General features: G+C 42.3%; 1 protein-coding gene across 4 annotated transcripts in view; it reads left to right on the forward strand.

Moving 5' to 3' along the window:
• The first annotated feature begins 367 nt into the window (after window positions 1-367).
• Window positions 368-21,616, forward strand: part of Tnc (tenascin C) — an 82,313-nt gene continuing 61,064 nt past the window's right edge. The window contains exon 1 of one of the 4 annotated variants that reach the window (XM_013117110.3): window positions 368-625. The gene's annotated coding sequence lies outside the window, so the exon portion shown is untranslated. The remainder of the gene's footprint in view (window positions 626-21,616) is intronic. The other 3 variants (XM_021230123.2, XM_021230124.2, XM_040757335.1) reach the window with 3 other exon arrangements.

Below are 21,616 nucleotides of genomic sequence, written 5' to 3' on the forward strand. Positions count from 1 at the left end.
GGGGTGCCACCCCGCAGCTGCTGCCCAGAGCCCAAGGGAACCCAGGTCGGGTTTCCAGCTTGCCAGAGGCCAGGAGTGGAGCCAGGATCCGGTTCCCTCTCCCTCAGCTCCAGAGGCTTCTGTTTCACAATTAGAATACTTGTTTGTGGAGTAATACAGAAAATCACACTTCGCTAACAGCTAGTCTGCGGGGGTGGAGGGAACTGGAATTCCTCCTTTTTTTTGTTGTTGTTGCTCACATTAAATTGTATGCAAATGGTCCCTTAGCTGGCTGGGTGCCTGGAGTGAGTGCGTCTTTCATGAGCTAACCCTGTTCCGCTGGGAGGGCTGTTCCTTTAACTCGCAAACTGAAGGAAAAAAAAGTGGGAAAGGATGTCTGGAGGCGTCCCATTACAGAGGAAGGAGCTCCCTATATAAGCCAGCCAAAGCTGGCTGCTCTGGTCACAGCCTGCCTACTGTCACAAGTCTCTCCCGGACAGAAACACACTCCAGCCTCTGGTGGGCACAAAGACCGTGACGGGGGAGACGCTAGGGACTACGCCTGTGGGAACTCGCCAGAGGCTCAGCCTAGGTAATTCACCGAGCCTGAGCACCCAGCGACCTAGATTTCCTGGACCTGGAAAAGGTGAGTCTGTTGATTTCATCATCCAGAGTCTTTCTGGTGTACCCTTGGCGTTCCTGGTACCCAGTAAATTATGAGTTTGTAATTACAAAACTTATTTTATTTCTACTCTCGGTGAAAGAGTGTTTCGGGGTGTGTGATCTGATGCACCCCGATTAGTCCCAGTTTGCCCTCCTCTTGCCTTTAGTGTTGTTCTGTCAATCGTCACCACTCAGAGGAACTTTTGGCAAAGTTTTTGTCTCTGCCTTTCTTTGAAGGAAGAGTAAGACTTTTTTCTCTTAACCCTTTACCTGGTTGATTCACACCTGTGGATGTTTCCCCTGTTGAGCGCTAGAGAAGCAGTGTTTGGAAGCGGTGTTCATTCACAGCCTGGGTGGAAGGATAGAGGATTGTGATTAGGAGGAACCCAGTTGTATATCGCAAGGGTCCCAGCATTCGACAGTTTTCAGCCACCCCCGCCCCAATGTGGTCCTCAGGATGCACTCTGTGGAAAGGTAAACGTTGGGATGCCAGAGTTCTAGGCATGGATGAGCAGCCCACAGGCTGCAAGGCAAGACTGGTGGGTAAGCCTGGGGGTTCTTGGAACAGCGCCCCAATCTCTGGTGAAAAGCTTCTGATTCACCGACCTCAGGTGGGGCCTCTGCGTGTCTAGAAGTTTGGGGGCTATCCAAATCCCATATTGCTCCCAGATCAGGTTCTCTCTTCATATATCACAGCCGAACCGCCGCCCCCCCCTCCCCCGTTAACATCTTACCTAGGTAGGGGAAGCCACCTTCCCTGGCAAACTTTGAAAAGAACATAGAGATTCTTTCGATGCCATCTGTGCTACAGGGAAGTTAGGAGGTCCGATTTTGTCCCCAGAAGTGACTTGGGCATCCCCACTAGTGCCACCAACAATACTTAAGCTCCAGAAAGATATGTAACTTCTGTAGACCTTAGTTTCCACTTCGCTAAATTGGGGCAACAGTAGCCCTTATAATGTGGAGCAAATGAGGAACAAAAAGAGAAAATGAGTAACTGGGCAATCTCTGCCATCACCCTGGAACAGAACAACATTCCAGTTTCTGCTTGCCCCCACCCTCTAGTCTTTGTATTTCTATCTTGCACAATCTGAGGGTGCCTGCTGGCCTGGCAGGTATTTTAGAAGCTAGAGGTTTCCTTGGCACCACTAGGAGCAAAGGTGGCAGCCTGGGGCTGGATATGAAAGTGGAGTTTTGGCACCCTCAGGCTCAAGCGCTGGGTAATGGAGTGCTGTGTGCCTGGTGAGTCTTCGGGAATTCTTTGCATCGGAGGGCAAGATGGACAGGGCATTCTCTTTAAGGATGAATGCCTCCTTTTCATGTTTCTGTGGACCTTTTTTCTATGCGTTTTAGAGCTTTCCCATATGTACCTTAGAAATGAAAGCTGCTCTCCACGCCAGCACCTTGTCCTGAGACAGAACAAGCCACACTGGGACTGGGGAGCGGTTTTCTCAGTCTAAATAAACTGATGGAAAGTGTTCCTGTTATATGAGCCGAGCCCTTTGCGGGGCATGGGGGGCAGCATGCCTTGGCCTTGAGCATTCCAAGAAAGTGACCACATCTGGGGAAAGGAGGGCAGAGTGTGAACAGGAGAGAGAACTAAGAGGGGTGTTCCCGAGGTCTCTGGTCACACATCCCTTGTTTTGCTCAGAACACCCAGCTTTATGTTCCTGTCCCCTAAACTCCAGCAGTATGGGAGTAAGGGCAGTTCCCCAAATGAAACAATCGATAGGAATTTTAGAAGCATAAGGAAACCCGGTTATTTTAATCAGTGTCAGTGATAGCCATTGTCAGCACACTGTTAGCCCAGTGTTTAAACTATAGGCTCTGAATGCCTCCCTGGGCATCATGGCACCAAAAGACCACAGCATATCCCCGAAACATGGGTATATTTATGAGAGAAAGAGAATGAGAGTGCAGAGGGATTGGGTCTTAGAACTCAAGTGATGGGGCCAGAATCTAAGACCATGTGTGCCTCAGCTGTGTTCCTAGGTCAGCTTCTTACATAGCCCTCAGAAGGAAAGCACTTCCTTTCTGACTAAACGTGCTTCTCTAGTGAGACTGTGGCCACCCATAAATACAGCAATAGCCTGATCATATAACCAAAATAGGGTTTGGAAAGGGTATTCAAGCTGTCAGAATGAAAAGCACACACCTCCCCCCAACCCAAATCCTACCCTTTCTAATGCTCACAATGAACTAAAACCACCTCTTGGTCTCTCTGTGTTTCCATGAACTTACAAACTAGAATTTCTGATGGAAAAAAATATCCCTAACTTGGACAAAGCACAAAGGCTCCTCCGTACTGAGGCTATTTCAGTCTGAAAAGTAGAACTTGAGCTACAAATATTTAGTTGGCTCTCAATATACAGTTCCTCTTTGACAATCAAACACAGACACAAAATAACATCTAGCATGACACATGTGTGATGGGGAAGACTGTCTATGGAGTCACAACTAATTTTCTAATACTGCAAATTATGAATTTGCAGCTCCCTTTAACGGAAGGCTATATTAAGGCTCAAGGAAACGGAGTGACTCAGCTCAGGTCTTTCCATAGAAGAGTCAGGACTGGCTGCAAACCCGCACTGTCTAAGTGAAACCCCGCTGCTTTGTCTCTTGTGCCACACTGCCTTCTGACGTCAGGCTTGGCTAACCAAGTGCAGAACCCTACATGGTGTCCTTTGGGGGAAGGCCAAAAAAGTACAGAAGACTCCAGCTGGCATCGCTGCCTCTTGATTTCACAGAGGAGCCCGGCTGCTATCGCTTTTCATGGTGCACAGAAAGGTTAGCTGGTGGTGGTACAACTCACTGCCTAGAAACAGAAACACTCACATTTCAGCTAAGAGACAGAGAGAGGGGAGGGGAGGGGGGAGAGATAGCATTCATGTCATTTCCAGTGACTTGCAGGTCAGAAAAGTCAGCACACACTTTCCCAGGATGTCGAAGTAGGACCTTCGAATGGTAGAACAGAACAGAGCCAAATCTAAATCTTCTAAGGTGTAGCTCTGCTGAATACCTGTTTTGAAAGGGGATACAGGGGAGAAAAAAATGGGGCTATGTCTCTAAGTAATGAATCCCAGGGCACTGAGGGAGTAGTTAAAGGCTTCAAGCTACAGCTTCTGCCAAACTCTCAGAGAGGAAGGTTCAGATTCAAACACCTTTCACTCTGGGAAGATAGTTGGGAATCCCCTTGAATCCTATCCCAGACCAGTTTGAACACCTTCAACATGTGGGAAACATTAGCTAAAGGCCCCTTTCCAAGAAGGAAACCCCCTTAAAGTATAGTAAGACTAGCCTCCTGCAAACTCTTATTCTTTCCAACACAGAACGCATTGGTGGCTTTGCCTACTAAAAAAATCTGCACACCTCGTGGAGGATAGACCACTGCATAGTGACCTGATTCTAGCCCTGGTGGCCAGACTTTTGTTTAGTTATTCCGCTAAATCTAATATACTCTTTGTTCTATTTCCTTCCCCTCTGCCACATATATTTCCCAGACATTAAGAGCCACCTAGAGTTCGGTGCTCACATTGCCATCTTTAACCCTCCACTATGGAACAAAAGCAAAATGCCCACAGTGAAAATAGGTTGTGAATGGAAAATCCTTTCCATGTGTATTTTCACTCTATTTGTGAGTGGAATTTTTAAACATTGTTTCATTCCAAGTCATCTCAGATGTTTGAAATTTCCTCAAGTTCACAAGTCCTGAAATGTGGGCACTATAACTCAAATAGTTTTGGGTGGTCCTTTAACCTTTCTTGAACAGAATGCCCAGAGACAATGGTGTTTCATGAGACTAGCAAGTAGATAGTTTGCTCCCGAATCAGTCAAGGGTCACCTCTTATCCTAAAGGAGGGGAGGTGGCTTCTGCTAACGCTCTAAGAATATCACAAATGTCCTCAATGGGGGCAGATGAAGGATAATTGGGAAACCAGCTATATTAGTTACTTTGTTCATCATCACAGAAACAAATATCTGTCAGGAAGAAACTTGGGAGGGAAGGGTTTATTTGGCTTACAATTTGCAGAGACACAGTCCTTCGTGGCAGGGAAGACACGGTGGCGTAAGTTGGGGTTGACTGGTCACACTGAGTCCATGCTCAGGAAGTAGAAAGTGATCAAAGCTGATGCTCAACCAGCTTTCCCCTTTGTATGAAGTCCACAAACCCCAGTCCATGGATGCTGCCACTCTCACGTAGGGTAGGTCTCCCCACCTCATTTAACCTAATCTAGTTTGTTTCTAGACCAGTTTTCAAATTCTATCAAGTGGATGATCAAAATTAGCCAGTGTACTAAATGTTGCCATGTAGTCTACCAATACTGTGCCATTTTACCATTGCCCATTATTTTCAATTTCATTGTTATCCCTCTATTCAAATAGTAGAGACCTGGGCCAAATCATTTTAATTAGCTTACTCAATACCACGCAGATAGATGATAGGGAGATAACTGACCTTAACCCAAGCTCAGTTCAAAGTCTCTAGAAGATGATAATGACCATTAGGGTAAGCAAGCTATGCCAGGCACCATGCCTCTGCTCATCCTGTCTTAGGGAGTTCATTATCTCCCGAGTCTATGTGCCTTTCTCAGCCATCAGACCCTCAGAATGTAATGTCTATGCTGTCCCCTGCTATTACCAACAAAACAGGGTTTGGCTTCTAAAGATGTGGTGTGCAGCTCCTTCACAAGTCTGTTTCATGACTTACCAAGTTTCCCCGTGAGTAGGACAGACCCTCACAACATGACATACTCACAAATTGATATATTTATGAAATACTTCTATGCACATCGACTACATGAGTTCCCAGCATGTGAATAAAAATTTGCAGGAAGGTAAACTGAGGCCTTAGTTTCTTTCATAAGAAAGAAAGTAAAGGCATTCAGAGCTCCTTCCCAGTGTTTCCCTCCCTGTGCTACATGGATTCTAAGGAATGAATCCAAGTTTCCAGATAACAAAAACTGTTTAGAGACAACGGGCTATTTTCTAGACTAATATTTACATTTTAAGATTTATTTTATTTTTAATTATGTATGTGTGTGTCTCTGTCAGGGTAGATGCATGAGAGGACAGTTTCCCTTGGAGGTCAGAAGAGGGTGTCAGATCCCTAGAGCTGGAGTTACAGGCATTTGTTACCATTCTGGGCACTGAACTCAGCCCCTCTGAAGGAGCAGCATAAGCTTCTCTACAGCTTCATATTCACATTTTTACAAAAGTAGCTAGGTAAAACAGACAGTGCCTCGGTTGGTGAGTGAGTTATGGATGAGGGACCTTAGACAAATCTGTAGATAATGTGCAATGCAAGAGCCAAATATTATCACCCAGCACTTGATGGGTTAAAAAATGGAGGAGGCTCATGGCTGTGGGAAAGAGCATTAGTTTATTCAAAAATGTTAAGACTACAGATACAAGGTGGAGGAACACTGGATAAAAAGTACAGAGTTAGGGGAGCCTGGAAAGTCATGCAATATGACACCATTGCATGTCACCTACAGAAGCAACATATTGTTTGTAACCAGAAGGAGACATCTCAGAGCTCCACTAGACCATCTGCCAGCAGAGACCCTTGCAAACACTAAGTGTAAGCACCACTATGTGAAATGATAATATTTTAAAAATAGACACATGTACATTGGGTAATAAAGTCACCTATGGAAGTGGAAGTCTGGTGTGTTTAACTACAGAAGGTGCTTTGACACAGGAGAGGTAGTCTGTTTGCTGGAGAGGACAGGAAGTCAGAGCAGCCCCAGGAGTGGGCAGGGGCATCGTGAATAACCCCGTGTCACTGACAATCATACAGCAGTAGTGGGATGCAGAAATGCTAAAGAACAGTACTCTTGCAAACAGTTTGCTTTTGCTAGAATTTACAGGATGCCCAAGCTGAAGAGGCTAATTGATGGGCACTTTGAAACCCAGGAGTGTACGGTTCGTGTCAATAGATACCTGAGGTAATTCAGACTATGCCATGGAGAAATGGAGAGGTGAGTCAAAGGGTCACATTCAACCTTGTCTCAAGTAAAGCCCCTCCCCATTTATTTGTGTGTATATGAAACTTCCACATGAGACACTATTTGGTTAAGGTGCAAAAGAAATAAAAGAAGAAGAAGAAGAAGAAGAAGAAGAAGAAGAAGAAGAAGAAGAAGAAGAAGAAGAAGAAGAAGAAGAAGAAGAAGAAGAAGAAGAAGAAGAAGAAGAAGAAGAAGAGAGTGGGAGAGAGAGAGGAGGGGAATGTTTGTACAAATCGCTGGCCTACTTTAACATCTTATTGTAAAGATGGTGAAACTGATACATGGAAAAGAGAGAGATTTTCCTAAGATGCCATGCCAGGTGGCAGTGGGTCAGGGAAGAATCTTGGGTCTTCTCACTCTGCTTTTAGAATCCAGGAACAATATAAAACCCTGTGGTTTATCACAGTCTCTTACAAAAGAAAAATGAACTGTCTTATACTCTAAGCTCACATGTGTGGAGTGAGCAAATTTAAAACATACTCATTTAAAATATCAGTAATTACATTATGGTTTCTGTAGCTCTAGAATCAGAGCACAGATGAACTGAGCCGAGATATCTACATTCAGTCTTCATTGCTGGTGGCCTGGGTTTGGGTCATATCTTAAGGCTTTACTAGGGAACAGTCATCTTCCAAGCTGTATTTGTTGGCCGGACTCTATTTCTTGGGAGATTCTAGACTGAAGGCTGAAGTTCCAGGCTGTCTTAATTCCTTCCCATATGGAGCATTTCAACAAAGTCATTTATCTCAACCAAGCCAAAGAAAAGAAGGAGAAAAAGAAGGAGAAGAGGAAGAGGAATAGAGAACGTGATCTTTTTTAAATGTAGATGATTGTCTGCTTATACATTCAGTTTCATCTAAAAGAAAAATTGATAGTCTGGACCATAAAGGCAGTATCAGCGCAGTCACTTTTGACTGCTACAGCCTCTAACAATCCAGTGTCACCATTCCCTGCATCTTATCATAGATGACAAATTCACTCATCCCACCTGCATTTCTATTAATGGGTAATAAGTAATTGTGGCAAACACTAAGGTGAACTGTATATTAATTTTCCAGCCATTAATTATCATAGATCATTTAAGTATCACTAATTTCCTTCAAATGTCACCCAAGCTAGTATTTTACATGACAGTATTAGTCAAAGTTCTCTAAAAGGACAGAACTGATTAAAAATCAAAAAGATATTTGTTATATTGACTCACGGGATGTGGGCTGAGTGGCCCAACAATGACTATCTCATGCTAGAGAGGCTGAGAATCCAGTAGTTGTTGAGTTCATCAGACTGAATATCACAGCAGTCCCATCTGGGACTGAAGGCCTGGAGGATTCCTGGAGAACTTGTGGGTCTCAGTCTGTGTTGGAATCCCAGAGTAGCTGTTTCTACCACTGGTAAAGGAATGTGTAAGCAGCAGGGTCGATGGACGAGCCAGGAAGAGTCAGGACAAGCAGGCAAAAGCCAAGTCTTCTCCAATGACCTTTCACGTGAACTGACACCAAAAGGCGACACCCAGATTTAAGGTGGGTCTTCCTCAAATCATTACAAGTCTACCCCTAGTTAAACGGACACCCAACCAAGTCTCTTTATGATATGCTTAAATTCCAAATGAAGAATTGGAAAACATTCAATTGGAAAAGAGGTTATAATTCTGTCAAACATGATGTAACTACATGTAAATATGCTATCCCACCTCACCCCACCCACCACCCAGAATAGGTGGCAAAAGTCTCTTGAAGAATGCTTACTCTTTTACTGTCTCATAACTTAAAGACATTCTCTGTCATGATGTTCTGAAATAGTGAACCAAGATGAACTGTTCCCCCCTAAAGTTGTTTCTGTTGGGGAATTTTATCAAATCAATGAAAAAGTAATGTATATAAGCCAAGCACTTCACTGCCCTTCCCTGTACCCCCATCAGCAACCTCAATACTCAATTATCAGCATCTTATAAATGGGCCATTGCAACAGATTCTTACCTGGGTCCCATCACCCAAACTTTCTCAATCTGTATCACAATTTAGGATTATAGAGATCAGAATATCTATGGCCAAATATTCCCAAGTAGTTATTTTCTACAAAGAAAATTAACACCACCTAGTTGACATTCAAGGTTTTCCTATGATCCAGATCTTTGGCCTCCAAACAGGTTCTATGCCTCTGCCATCACCATGCTTTTCACACCCAGCTTTGATACTGATTTCTTTCTTGCAAGTTTATTCCCTCTGACACAGAATGGCATTCTCTATATTTTATACATAATCCATCTTTTCTCTTCAATTGTTTGTTGAAGTACCTCCTCCTCCGGGTACATAGATGCTCCTCTCCTGTCTCCTTTGCAAATCTGACAGCTTCCACCATTCCCTGCATAAAACTGTCATTGTTATCCAACAGACCAACCCTTCCCACAAGGCAGTTCCTAAGAGGGTATTTTTACCTGGCTCACCTGAAACTCAGCATCACTCAAATTTAACCTTAAATACCCAATAAAAGCCCTTTTCCCTAAGACTCAAACATCCCATTTCACTTGATACTTGTTTAGAAAAACTAGAGTTAGAAGTTATTTACACAGTTCATCCTCTGGGCTCACAACTACACAGAGTGATAACATACCTTATGCCTACAGGAAGTCATGCCAGTCCTGGCACAGAAAACCATGTCAGGACCCAGACTTCAAGAACTGTCTTTACTTTCAAAGCTGATCCCCAAAATAACTGCCATCATTACTTGGGATTTGGAAAAACCTGTACTAAGGACAGAGGACATCTGTCCAGGGATTTAGACTGAGTACGGATCAGTCAACAACTAGCTGGAGGAATGTATGTTCTTGAAAGAGGTGAAGACAAGGATTTCTTTATCTTTAGACATGGAAAAACATCAGAACCCATGGGAAGGAATGATTAGAGTGTGGTTTTAACATCTGAAGGCTCTGGGTTCAAGATACTTGTGATCAAAATACTTGTTGTACAACAACACCTATTTTAGAAGATCATGGAAGTTATTAAATGACATTGTTCATTATATTGCTTATCAAAGAAACTGGCATGTGACATAGATGGTAATAGTCATGGAGGTTGACACCTGTTTTTGAGACAGTTCTTGGTGCTAAGACCACTCCGGTAAGCAGTTCTCAAATTGTGTTCTGTGAAATGATCTTTATGATGGTCACTTCAAAAGTATTCTGTGGCCAGTAAGTTTGGTAAACACTTGACAACATCCTGGAAATTAAAGGCTAGTGTAGTCATTTTATCTGTAGTGATAAAGACTGATGATACTGTAGCAAAAACAATAAAGCAATATCCTATATTTCATTATAAAGTGTCCTATTCTATGTGGTCTTCTACGACAAAATTTTGTGTACTAGGTAGTGTGAAAACAACAGAAATCCACTTTTCTGGAGACTTGGAAATCTTAAGAACAAAGCGCCAGTAGATTCCGTGTCTTGGAAATGCCCACATCCTGGTTCATAGATTAAGATTTACCGCTGTGCCTACTCAGGGGGGAAGAGGCAAGGAAGCTCCCTGGAGCATCATTTTGAAGGACATTGTTCCTAACTGATGGGACACCCGACTTAAAATGTGTTGGACCACAGTCTGGAAAACTCTACACCTAGAGTATCAGGCTCCACATACTCTTAAGGGAACTGTAAATTTGCCCTCACACATCTAAATTGACAGTGAAAAGCCAAACAACCACTTGAGCCAAAACAGGCATGCCCGGGTCAGGAAACCTAGCTGGAGAGGCAGAGACATGCAGAGTGTCATCCCAATTAGCAACTCTTTCTGGCTAAGGTACCCAGTGAGCACAGCCAGACCTCAGCAGATTCTGCAACCCTGTCTAGGCCAAAGGGAACTTGCCAACACATACCCAGAAGCTAATAATCACTTGTAAACAGTGCACCTTAGCTTCGGTGTCCTCCAAAGAAGTGTACAAAATAGGAGTGCCAGCCAGAGCTCAAAGAGAAAATCAGAGGTCAAATGCTCCAGGACTTACACATGGACAACCAGCACTCAGCTGGTGGGGGTCTGGGAGGCAGAAGATAAAGTAACCCCTTTGCATCCCTAATCTCTTTCCTTACTGGGCAGCTCATAGTTTAAGTTTTCACAGTTTGAAGGACTGAAGGAAACTGTGTGAGGAGCTACCCAGTGTGGCACAATGTAGCTTAAATTTAAACATGAGAGCCATGGGGGCAGGGAGGGCTTCAAACACTGCTTCTGTTTCATGGGCTAGTTCTTGAGCTACCCCAAGACTCAGTTTGACATCTAAGCAGGCACAGTGATACTCACCTTGCTAGATTCTTAGGACAATGACAAGATCAATGAGAACTTAGGCATGATTTGTGGATCAAGACAGATGCAGGTGTGTACACATGAGCAGGCACCCATGTTTGTGGAAGCAAAGCACCAGGGAGCCCATTATCTCTTTCATGTGTATCCCAAGGATTGAACTCAGCTCATCAGGATTGAAGGCAGGCACCTTTATCCACTAAACTATTTAACCAGCTCATAAAACGGGTTTACAGTAGGTAAATAACAAAAAAATGTTGGCTTTCCTGCCTATCTATTTGCTTTTGTAACAACAGCAGTGATAAGCACGATATCCTGGCAGAAGTCAGCAAACTGAAGTAGAAACCTATTTTTGTAAAGAGTGTTGTATTAAAACACAGCCAGGTTCATTTGCCTATGTTCTATAACAACATTCCCTACAGTAGTAAAGTTGGATACTTTCAAAGTCTATTATTAATTTTTCTACCTATGCAACCAAAATACTTGACCGAGGCAACATATATGCAGGAAGGTTTTCTTGGGCTCCTAGTTTCAAAGTTGTAGTCTAGGATGGCAGGATAGGCATGGTGTTTGCAGCTCAGGGTGTCTGAGGTATGCAGCCCTGACTGGAAGTCAGGGAACATAGGGAATTAGACTGGAAAGTGAGTGGCTGTAAACCCACAATGGTCCCTCTCCCTATCTTCCTCCCTTCAGTCAGGCCTTGCATCTGAAAAGGCTACAACAGCCTTTCAAATTCGTCCCACAGCCGAGGACCAAGTGCTTAAATTAACCAAAGGAGATAGCTCATATTCAAACCCTAGTAGAAATAGGTGATCACACAGCACATTTACCCTCCATGTCACTTAGGGAAGTGTGACTGACCCTTCCAATCACTATACTGGGTTTCTATGCACAGTTCCAGTCACTGCAACCTTGGCAAACTGTGTATTATTACTCACACAATGAGAATGGCACAAAAATAAAAGTCTGATAAGTTTTCCTACTGAGGTAGGAACACAATGCCAAAATCTATACCAGAAGGAAGTTTAGAAGAGTGACAGACAGCCTGTCACCCATCCTCCCTTTATCCATTTTGTGCTCTCACACTCTCTCCTGTTCTCTTTCCTCCCTCCCTCCCTCCCTCCCTCTTCTACTCCCTCCTATCCCCTCTCCCTCACCCTATCCCTTTCTCTCTTCCTCTCCCCTTCCCTATCCCTCTCCCCTTCCTTTTCGTCCCCCTTTCCTTCTCCCTATGGTCTTTCCTAACCTCTCTTCCTTAGGCTAAATATTCTGACTTCCCCACCACATGCCAAAATAGATGACTCTTTCTAGAAGGAACTTAATTCCATTTCTTTACTTGTATGTTTGCTTCTTCAGACATGAAATTCTGCTTGCTTTTGTGTCCTGTTTCTCTGAAAAACCAACTTAAGGGAGAGAAGATCTACTTTGTTCATAATTCTGGATCTGTCATTTTGAGAGTCAAGGATTTGGGTCAAGGTCAAAAGAAGGGAACTGAATTAAGGTATGCAATGTCTGTGTTGAGATCACTTTCTCTGTCCTTCACCAATGAAGGATACCTAGCCTAGGGAATGGTACCACTCATGATGGGCAGATCTTTCTGCTTCAGTTAACATAATCAAATAAACAAACAAATCCACAACCTTATCTAGACAATTCACCACAGAACCTCGTCTAAATAATTCCTCACACAATCTGGTCTAAACAATCTCTAATTGAGACTTCCTTCTTAGGTAATTCTGGATTGTGTTAAGTCAACAAGCCTAATTTAAAATTTCTTACTTCCAGAAAAGAAATGTTATGTTTTTTATTCTTATTTGTTTGTTTGGTTTGGTTTGGTTTTGGTTTTATGAGACAGCATTATCCTGTGTAGCCATGGCTGTCTTGGAACTTACTCTGTAGACCAGACTGACCTCAGACCTCAGACTCACAGAGAACTTCCTAACTCTGTCTCCTGAGTGCTGGGATCTGGGATTAGATGCATGCACCACCATCACCCAGTCCAGAAAAGAAAGTCTTAAGTGTCAGAGTTTCTGAAATACCCTTATAACTTGACTGACTACTTGACCACACATAGTATGAGGTCCAGTTTTCCAGGACTCCTGGCTTTGAAGTCCTTCTGTCTGGTACTTCCCACTTTATCATCCTCTCATTTATTAACCTTCTCTCTGGGTCAGCTGAAGGAGGGTAGTATGTTCTCAGCAGCTCTAGAGATCTACCAGAGATTTCAACATTTTAATTCACTTGACTTCCTGCCCTCTCCTCCAGTCTAAAACAGTAAATGAAACCACCATCTGCACCCTAGTTTCCCAACTTCATTCTGCCTCTCTGTGACCCCAGCAGATGCATTCTCATTAATGAAACTTGGTGTTCCTCTGATACATATTACATACATATCAACTCCTTAAACCAAACAATGAATCTTGTTTCAAAAAAATCACCTGGTAGAACAAAAGGAACCTAAACTTTGGTATCATGAGACAGTACCCTTAATTCTGACTCAAGTTGCACTGACCTGGTAACACACTCAAAAATGTCAAGCATGAGCTTCTGATAGCAGGAAAATATGAACAGTGCTCTCGGATTGCCTAAGCTTGGATCATGATGAAAATGCGTTTGTGAAGGACCAAGAGGCAAATAAATAATGCTGATTTGTCCCACTTTAGTTTTAATTGCTGGGAATCTTTCCTCCTGGGTCTTCGCCTTTAATGATAGACAGGTCCTGGCCAGGGAGAGCATCATTTCTAACTAACATATGAGGGAATAAAGGAGAGATGGTCTAGGTGTGTCCTGTCCCAGTACTTGCCTCCCTCATGTGCCATCAAACCCAATCCTATGACGCACTTCAAACACAAAATAGTCAAGTATGTTTGGGAAACACACTATAAACCATCTTCTTGGAGGTTTCCACAAACACATAAAAGACCCTGGAAAATCCTCAAAAAAGATGTACAATTTGTTTGGCTTAAAATAAATTGGTTTTAAAAATAGCCTTTTCCAAACATGATTAACTAGGAAATGCTTTTTGCTCAACATTAATACCTCTTAACATGCCACAGATTACACATTAGGAAATCAGCTCCTGTGTTTAGTGAGCCTAAGTCTGAGCTTAGACTTATCTCTGTTTTTTCCAGCTCTCAGGCAGCTTCATAAAAGCTTTTTCCACTGTCAATAGTTATTTCGGGGTAGAGGCCCAAACCCTGGGTTCTTTTGAAGTTAGTCCTTTGAACTTAGTCATGCAAACAAACCTTTGGCATCACTAGATTGCTGCAGGGAAACTTAGGGTTAACAATGCTGCCCCTGAGGGGTGAGTCACTTCACTTGAACTAAACTCTGCTGTCCCCATTTCTAGCTGTGTGACCTTGGTTTTCTCATTCTTGAGGAGCAAAAAATAAAGAAAGCTATATCAGGGATCTTAGAGAGGAGCCAATGAAATAACCCATATAGGGCACAGGAAGTACAGATGCTTCCAGCCAGTGCTGTGGGTTATTATTGTAGCTTTTAGGTGATCCCATTTTGAGAGAGGAAAAGTAGACACTGCCTGTCTGTATGCCTTTTATGGACCACGCTAATTAATTACTGGAGTAGACTTAGTTTTCCATAGTGTCTGGTTTCTTGCTACCAATCTTAGAGACATATTTTTATTTCAGGAGTCGGCGCCTATCAAAGTGTATAAAGGCTGGTAGATCTTGATGCCTCCTGAGTTTGGTCATTGTCAGTGTTTCTCTCTGGTCCCATCTGACAGCAAACCTCAATCCAGCAGAATTCCATTTATTCAAATACCAGGACTATTATTTCAGAAAATGCTTCTGAACAGTCTAGTCCCTAAAATGCCAAATAGCTCGCCCATGTGTTCACACTGTCCTACTCCCGTGTCGCATCCTGTCTGTAACCCATGCCTCCTGAATAAATATCTTCCATTTTTCACCCTTGGCTCAAGTATTTGAGACCTGTGAAAAAGCCTTTTTCAAAATTCTGGTGGAAATAGAAAATAGAAGAGGCTATTGTTTCCAGAAAAAATGAATTCAAATTTGTTTTTGAAATGATTTTCCAGAATTTTATAGGAATCTATAGTATTGCCATTTGGTCAGACCCACTTATTTTCTTTCATGTCTAGGCAAGAAGCAGAAGAGAGAAAACTACTGCTCTGCAGAAATTTTCTTTCAAAAATTAAAACCAGACTGTAGCAAGGTTGCTTGTGGTCTGAATGTATCAATGGATCTAGTCATTTTTCATCGGAGCTGTTCTTAGGTATACTAAACCACAAATATGAGCCTCATTATTGTGTCTAGATGGAAATACTTTATAGATTAAAATTTGGGGGTTTAATTTGGTTGGTAGTGAAATTTCGTTTCAAGGAGTGGGAAAAAGGGAGTCACAAAATACTACCAGTGATTCATCCAAAACCTTATGAAAGGAAAAGTCAATATAATATCTGGGTTCCTTTGTATTTAATATTGGCTGTTTTGCTTGAGTCTAAAGTGGAATGCTAAATTTGGTTAGGCAGAACTATTGGCAAATTAGCAGCAGCTCAAGAGCACTCTAAAACTGAGGTTCACTTTTGTCTAGGTGTAGTCTTTGGTGTTGGGTATACAGAGTTGGATGCATCATAAAATGGCCATTGCCTTCATGGAACCAAAACCCCTACATAGTCTAACTATTTGGAAAAGCATACTAAATCAGCCTATTGCAAAAATAAAATAGACATGAACGTCTCTCAAAATCTTTTAAAGTTAGTACTACTTGGTTCAGAAGAGTGGATGGAAAATAACTAACTTCCAATATTGGCAGTTATTTTAGCTTCATTTGAAGGACAGATTAAGTCTGTCCACTCAAAAGTGGGGCAAGCAAACTTTCTAGAAGTCTTAATTACACCAGGAACCCTCTCCAAAACTAAGTTAGATTCATCAGCATCTCAAAGGTGTCCATCAGCTTGCTTCACTCCACAGTCACACCGCCAGGCTCTGATCACAGGGAACTGACAAACGCCCCCTCAGCCTGCTGTGAGAAAGCCAGATGGGCAAAGCATCTGCCACTCTCAAATTCTAAGTCCTTTCTTTGGCCCCCAGTTCAAAAGGCAATGAAACATGATGGACTCCAAGAGGCTTGGGTTCATACCCTCACTCCTTAGTGACATGTGACATGAAATTACACCTCAGTTTCTTCATCTCCAAAAAGAAGATACAATTTTTGCTTTGTGATTTGGAAAGAATTTGAAATTGTGTATTCAAAATGCATAGCTCAAGCTCTGGAAAAATAGAGTCAATAGCTGAAATTACCATCTTGTGTACTTCTATTTTCATTGTTGGTGTACTTCTTGATCTTCCAAGGCCTCTTCAATGAGTGTTTGGTTCATCTAGGCCTTTCCTTCTCCAGGAAGCACTCCATGAGCTCCTTAACAAAGAGTACCACTTGCTTCCTTAACGCTTCCATCGAGGCCACCACTCTTATCCATGCGCATTCTCCTAGTTTCCATGACGACCTCTGAGAACTAGACATGGTTCTTTACTCAGCCTCTCTTCTCCAGTGTCATCCACACTGAGAAGTCCACGATGAGTAAGAAGCAATTATAACTGGAAAGAATCTCATCATACCTGCAGGACCATACAACATGTTCCCAGTTAGTAGTAGCACTTGAGAATAGCATGACCCTTTAAACAAGAAGTGCATGGGTTGAAAGGCAGCTACAGTTATGACTGTTCAGGAGAACAGTCTTCTTAGTATAGAGAATGCTTTTGTCTTGGCTGCTGTCATATCATTCATGCTTCACTAGGGGCATAGCACATAGTGGGTATTTGATGAGGAAGGATGGGAGGATGGGCTAAAGACATGCAGAATCAGTAATTCTAGAAATTCCTTAACACAGTAGTCCACCCAGTTCCTTCCCTTGATATTTCTCTCTGGAGACCATTACAATAGACTCTGGATAGGCTTTAATGGAAATTTTTCATCTGCTTCTTTGTTTTCATGATTTTTGTTTTATTTTTGAGATATAGTGTAATTATATTATTTCTCCCTCTCCTCTTCAATTTTCAGTTCTTCCCATAAAGCCCTCCCTATTCTCCTTCAAATTCATGGCCATTTTTCACTATATGTATATATGTATATGTACATGCATATATATTCATAAATACATATAGCTCAGTTCACATAATATTACTTATATTATGTTTTCAGGGATGGCTTTTTAGTACTGAACAATCAGTTGGTGCATTCTTCCCTGGGGAGGACCACCTCTTTCATTCCCAGCATTCTTCAGTTCCTTAAAGTTTCTTCTATAGGGTTGAGGCCTCATGGGCTTTCCCATCCTCTTTCCCATGTTCCTTGGTGTCATCTTCATTCAGCTCTCATTTGGTTAGTCATGCTGGTGAGACTTTATGGGGTATAGCTTCTGATACTACTAGGGGACACAACCTCAAATCAAAGTCCCCTATCCTCTGCTTTTCACAATTTTTCTACTACCAACCCCTTCTGCAATGTTCCCTGAACCTTATGTGTGAGAATGTTTTGTAAATATATCCATTATGATTGGAATCCACAACTATGCATTTTGATTGGTTGTGGTTCCCTGTAGTGGTCTCCGTCTGTTGCAAAGAGGAATTTCCTTGGCCCTGTTTTTTCCCAGTTTTACCAAGGTCTATTTGAAAAGCATTGATGTATACTATGATTATTAGATAGACACACAGATAGAAATGGTTACTAGTTTAAATGTAACAAACAACAGATCTACCACTTCACATAGCTGCTTTGTTCATGTACGGCAATAACACCAAAGATCTACTACCTTAGCAAATTCCAAATGTAATATTACCAATCCATTTCAACATAATGATTCTCATACTAAGTATATGCTATGGTAACTGTGTATGGCTACTTAGGGTAATATTTGCAGTATATCCTACAGTGGGGCATCCCACAAGTATGTCATTATTTGTTAGCAACATCTGCGTGTGCACCATGTGCATGCATACCACTGATTTCCCACCTCTGGTCTCAGTGATCCTCTACTGTTGCTTGTAATCCCTGCTCAAGTGTGATTTTCATTCTATAATCTGATTTCTGTCTGCATATGGAAAGCACTATGAGTCAGGGCCAAGTGTTTCCCATTAAGAGAAGAGTTTTGAAAGACTAAACCACAGACAGTCTGTTCTGAAGAAATCACTGGCCCAGTATCATGGACAATCATCCCAGCAGCAGCTTTCGACCTCAGAGAAGCCTTGGCCAAAGTTCTGACCTCCCAGAAAAGAGCCCCACCCAACTCATTCACTCCCTTGTTCCTGCTACCGAATTAGACTAAGGGAACCCTGGGCATGTAGCCAGTCTCGCTATTCTCCTAAGGGTTTCAGAATGTCCCTGATACTAGGCTAACCGAAACCCTGGGGATTGTGCACTTCCATAGAGGAAGACACAGTGAAAGCTAGAAAGGTGATTCAGTAAGTAAAGGTGTTTATACAATAATCTTAGTGACCTGAGTTCACGTCCCTAGAAACCGTGTAAATGAGAAACAGCAGGAGTATGTAACCCCAACACTCTTTCATCAGGATGAGAAATGGAGACAGAACCACTGACAAGCTCATGTAACAGCTAGTACAGTGTGCTCAGTGCAGCAGAGAAGCAAGAAAAACCTTGCCTCCAACAAGATGGAAGATGACAGTTGGCTTCCACCGGTTGGCCTTTGCCTACATCATGTGCACACGCACACAGGCACACATGCACAATTAAATATTTTTAATGAGGAAGAGAAGGAAGATAAAGAAACAGTGGGCTTAAGGGGGAAATGAATAGACTTTTGGAGAGGAAGGACTACTCAACAGTACCTTAAGAATTTGAGAGTAGCCTTTTGCTAACCTCCTTCTCCAAACGAGACACAAGCAATCGTGCTTACTAGGTATGAAACCTATTTTATTTTACATGATAACTAAGAAGGTGTTTCATATAAATTGTCTTCTCACTTGCAGTTGGTACTGATGTTGTCATTTTACAGATGTTAATATAGAGGCCTAGACAAGCAGTTTTTTACATCCCCTGCGATAGCTACTAGTTGGAATTATGTAGGATTGCTACCACCCAGTCATTTTTTATCTAAAGACAATTTCCAGTACCCATGACTGCCTCAAAAGCAGATGTTCTCAAACATCATATAGTCTTTTCTAGGACATTTGTCCATTTTAGCATTTGTAATTCCTTCCAGTAAAGATCAGCTTTTATGTCTGTTTCCTTGACTGGCCTGCAACTTCATTAATGGCAACAGAGTTATCCATCACTGGTCTTTGAAACTCTACTATCCCAAGGCCTCTTATCACACCATTCAACTCATTTCTATTGAAAGAAAGATAAAAAAGAACAAATCACTTTTAAATAAATTAAGTGACAAGTCTCTGGGATGATTGGCAGTCCCACTGACAAGTTCCTGGGCACCAATTAAGGCACTGGGGCCCTATCTCAAATAGATAACGACTAGCCAGTGCTGAAACTGAGACTCCTAGGGTTCAGAAGTGTCTTAAGCTTGTCGGTTCAAGTTTTCTCTGTATGTTTTTTCACCCAGAGTGTGCTGGACTCACTCAAGTGAGCAGGTCAGATGTCCTTGGAAAACAAATCCACACTTACGACTGTTTCCTGGCTGCTGGTTCTTCCTGACACATTCCAGGAAGGAATTTATGGATGCTGGGAGGGGCAAGGGGTGAGGAATTTGTAGACTATTTTAGAAGCCTGTGTTAGCAGCTCCATGCTTGACCGACTGGGTACAATAAAATTCTCTTCCCCGTAAGCCAGAAGAAAATTTTGCTGTAATACCTTAGAGTTGCCAAAATGATGTGGAAACAAATTTCAACTGCATTTAAAAAATGGAGCAATCATTTGTCTATCCAAGTCAAGGATATTCCATGTATGTACCTAAGTCAAAAAAATAAACACATTCCATGAGTTACTAATCATGATGTCATCAGTATTAATTCAGAAGTGTGTCTCCAACCACATAAGGCTATCCAGATAAGGAGGACACATGTCTGAGACAGAAATCATGCATTATTTATTCTCCAGCTGTGACCAGGGAAAATATTAAGATTAACTCCTTTATCTCACAACAGTCTCTGGCCTGTGGCGAGATGTCTAAAAATAACCCTTGTATTATCTCATGCTGCTTATTTAAGGTTAAGATCTCCATGTGCTGATGTTTGCAAAATTGTCATCAATTTTGTCATCCACAAATTACAACAGCACTTGGTCTTTTGGAGACATGCAGACAACCCTACATCTGCTTCCTTGGGATTGATACGTGGTATTGCTGCCCCACTCAACACTGGCTTTCTCCGCTATGAGCAAAGAAGCATGAGTCATCAGCATCCTACAAAGCAGTTTCCAGGCCCTTTATTACTAGTTGCTTCCCATAAATATAAGAGTCTAGTGGGCCCAAGAAATGACTCTGCCATCATGAGCACTTGCTGCACTCTGAGGAGCCAGGTGTGATTCCCAGCACCCGCTGGGCAGCTCAGAACCATTATAACTTGAGCTGAAAGGGGTGTGAAACCCTCTTCTGTCCCCCACAGTCAACAGGCACTCATGTAAACTGATACCCATGTAGATAAACATTCACACGTCATGAAGTTTTTAATGGTAATCAGCCGTCTGTGTTTTTAGCGTCTTTATAGATTAAATTGTCTGTCCTGAAATTATAAAAACACAGTTGTCTGAACCTGACGCCCCATGTCAAACCTAAATCCCCCAAACTGTAATATCAAGTAATTTCTGCAAAGCCCACCCTCAAAGGAGACATAAACCAGCCAGTTGTACGGATGCAGGAGAATATTTTGCATTGCTAACGTCATTACTTCTCTACATCGCAACCCTCTATTTCTATTTCTAGCAAATTGGTCTTCACAGGGCTTACGTTCTCATACAGTGATTTCTACAGACTCTCTGACCTGGATCCAACTTGCCACTGAATTTGGAACTAGATTCCACTGGGAGGTCAAGTTCTTGCGTAAGCCAAAGGAAGTATTGGCATACATTCTTGCTAAGTTGTTATCCCAATAGCGCAAAAGAATGACATGTCCTGTTGATTGAGCATCTGTAATGGCCCAGCCAACCCACTCAAGCATCTCTACTCCTCAACTCCCCCTGGTATGTGTGTGACTCTGTGTGTGTGTGTGTGTGTGTGTGTGTGTGTGTGTGTGTGTGTGTGTGTGTATGTGTGTGTGTAGTTTTGGGTTTGGTTTTGGTTTTTGTCTGCTTGTTTATTTGTTTGTCTGTTTTTGAGACTTGGCCTATTACTTGGTGTGGAACTTGCAGTTTAGATAGGATACTCGGGGATCTACAGGACATGCTCCTATGCCCAGCCTTTTACATGATTTCTGGGGATCAAACTCAAGTCTCTGCACTTTCATGGCAAGCACTGTACTGAGCCATCTTTGAAATTGTTTTGACCCCTATTTTATAAATGAGTTATGGATTAGAGGATAAAACCTTGCCCAAGTTACTGAGCCAGAAAGTGATTACATATAACTTATCAAATACTGAAGATGTGGTTGATCTTTCCCAAATCACACAAGAGTCCCCAGTCCTCAGAGCACCAAGAACTGATGTGAATGGTAACCCTCATGATATTGTTCCTCCCCTGTGTATATCTTAACTGCACAATGAATTAGCCTCCTTCTTCCTACATTATCCTTCATTCTCACTTTGGGGTCT

This window comes from Mesocricetus auratus, unplaced genomic scaffold (assembly GCF_017639785.1).
Source record: "Mesocricetus auratus isolate SY011 unplaced genomic scaffold, BCM_Maur_2.0 Super-Scaffold_100014, whole genome shotgun sequence".
Classification (NCBI taxonomy): domain Eukaryota; kingdom Metazoa; phylum Chordata; class Mammalia; order Rodentia; family Cricetidae; genus Mesocricetus; species Mesocricetus auratus.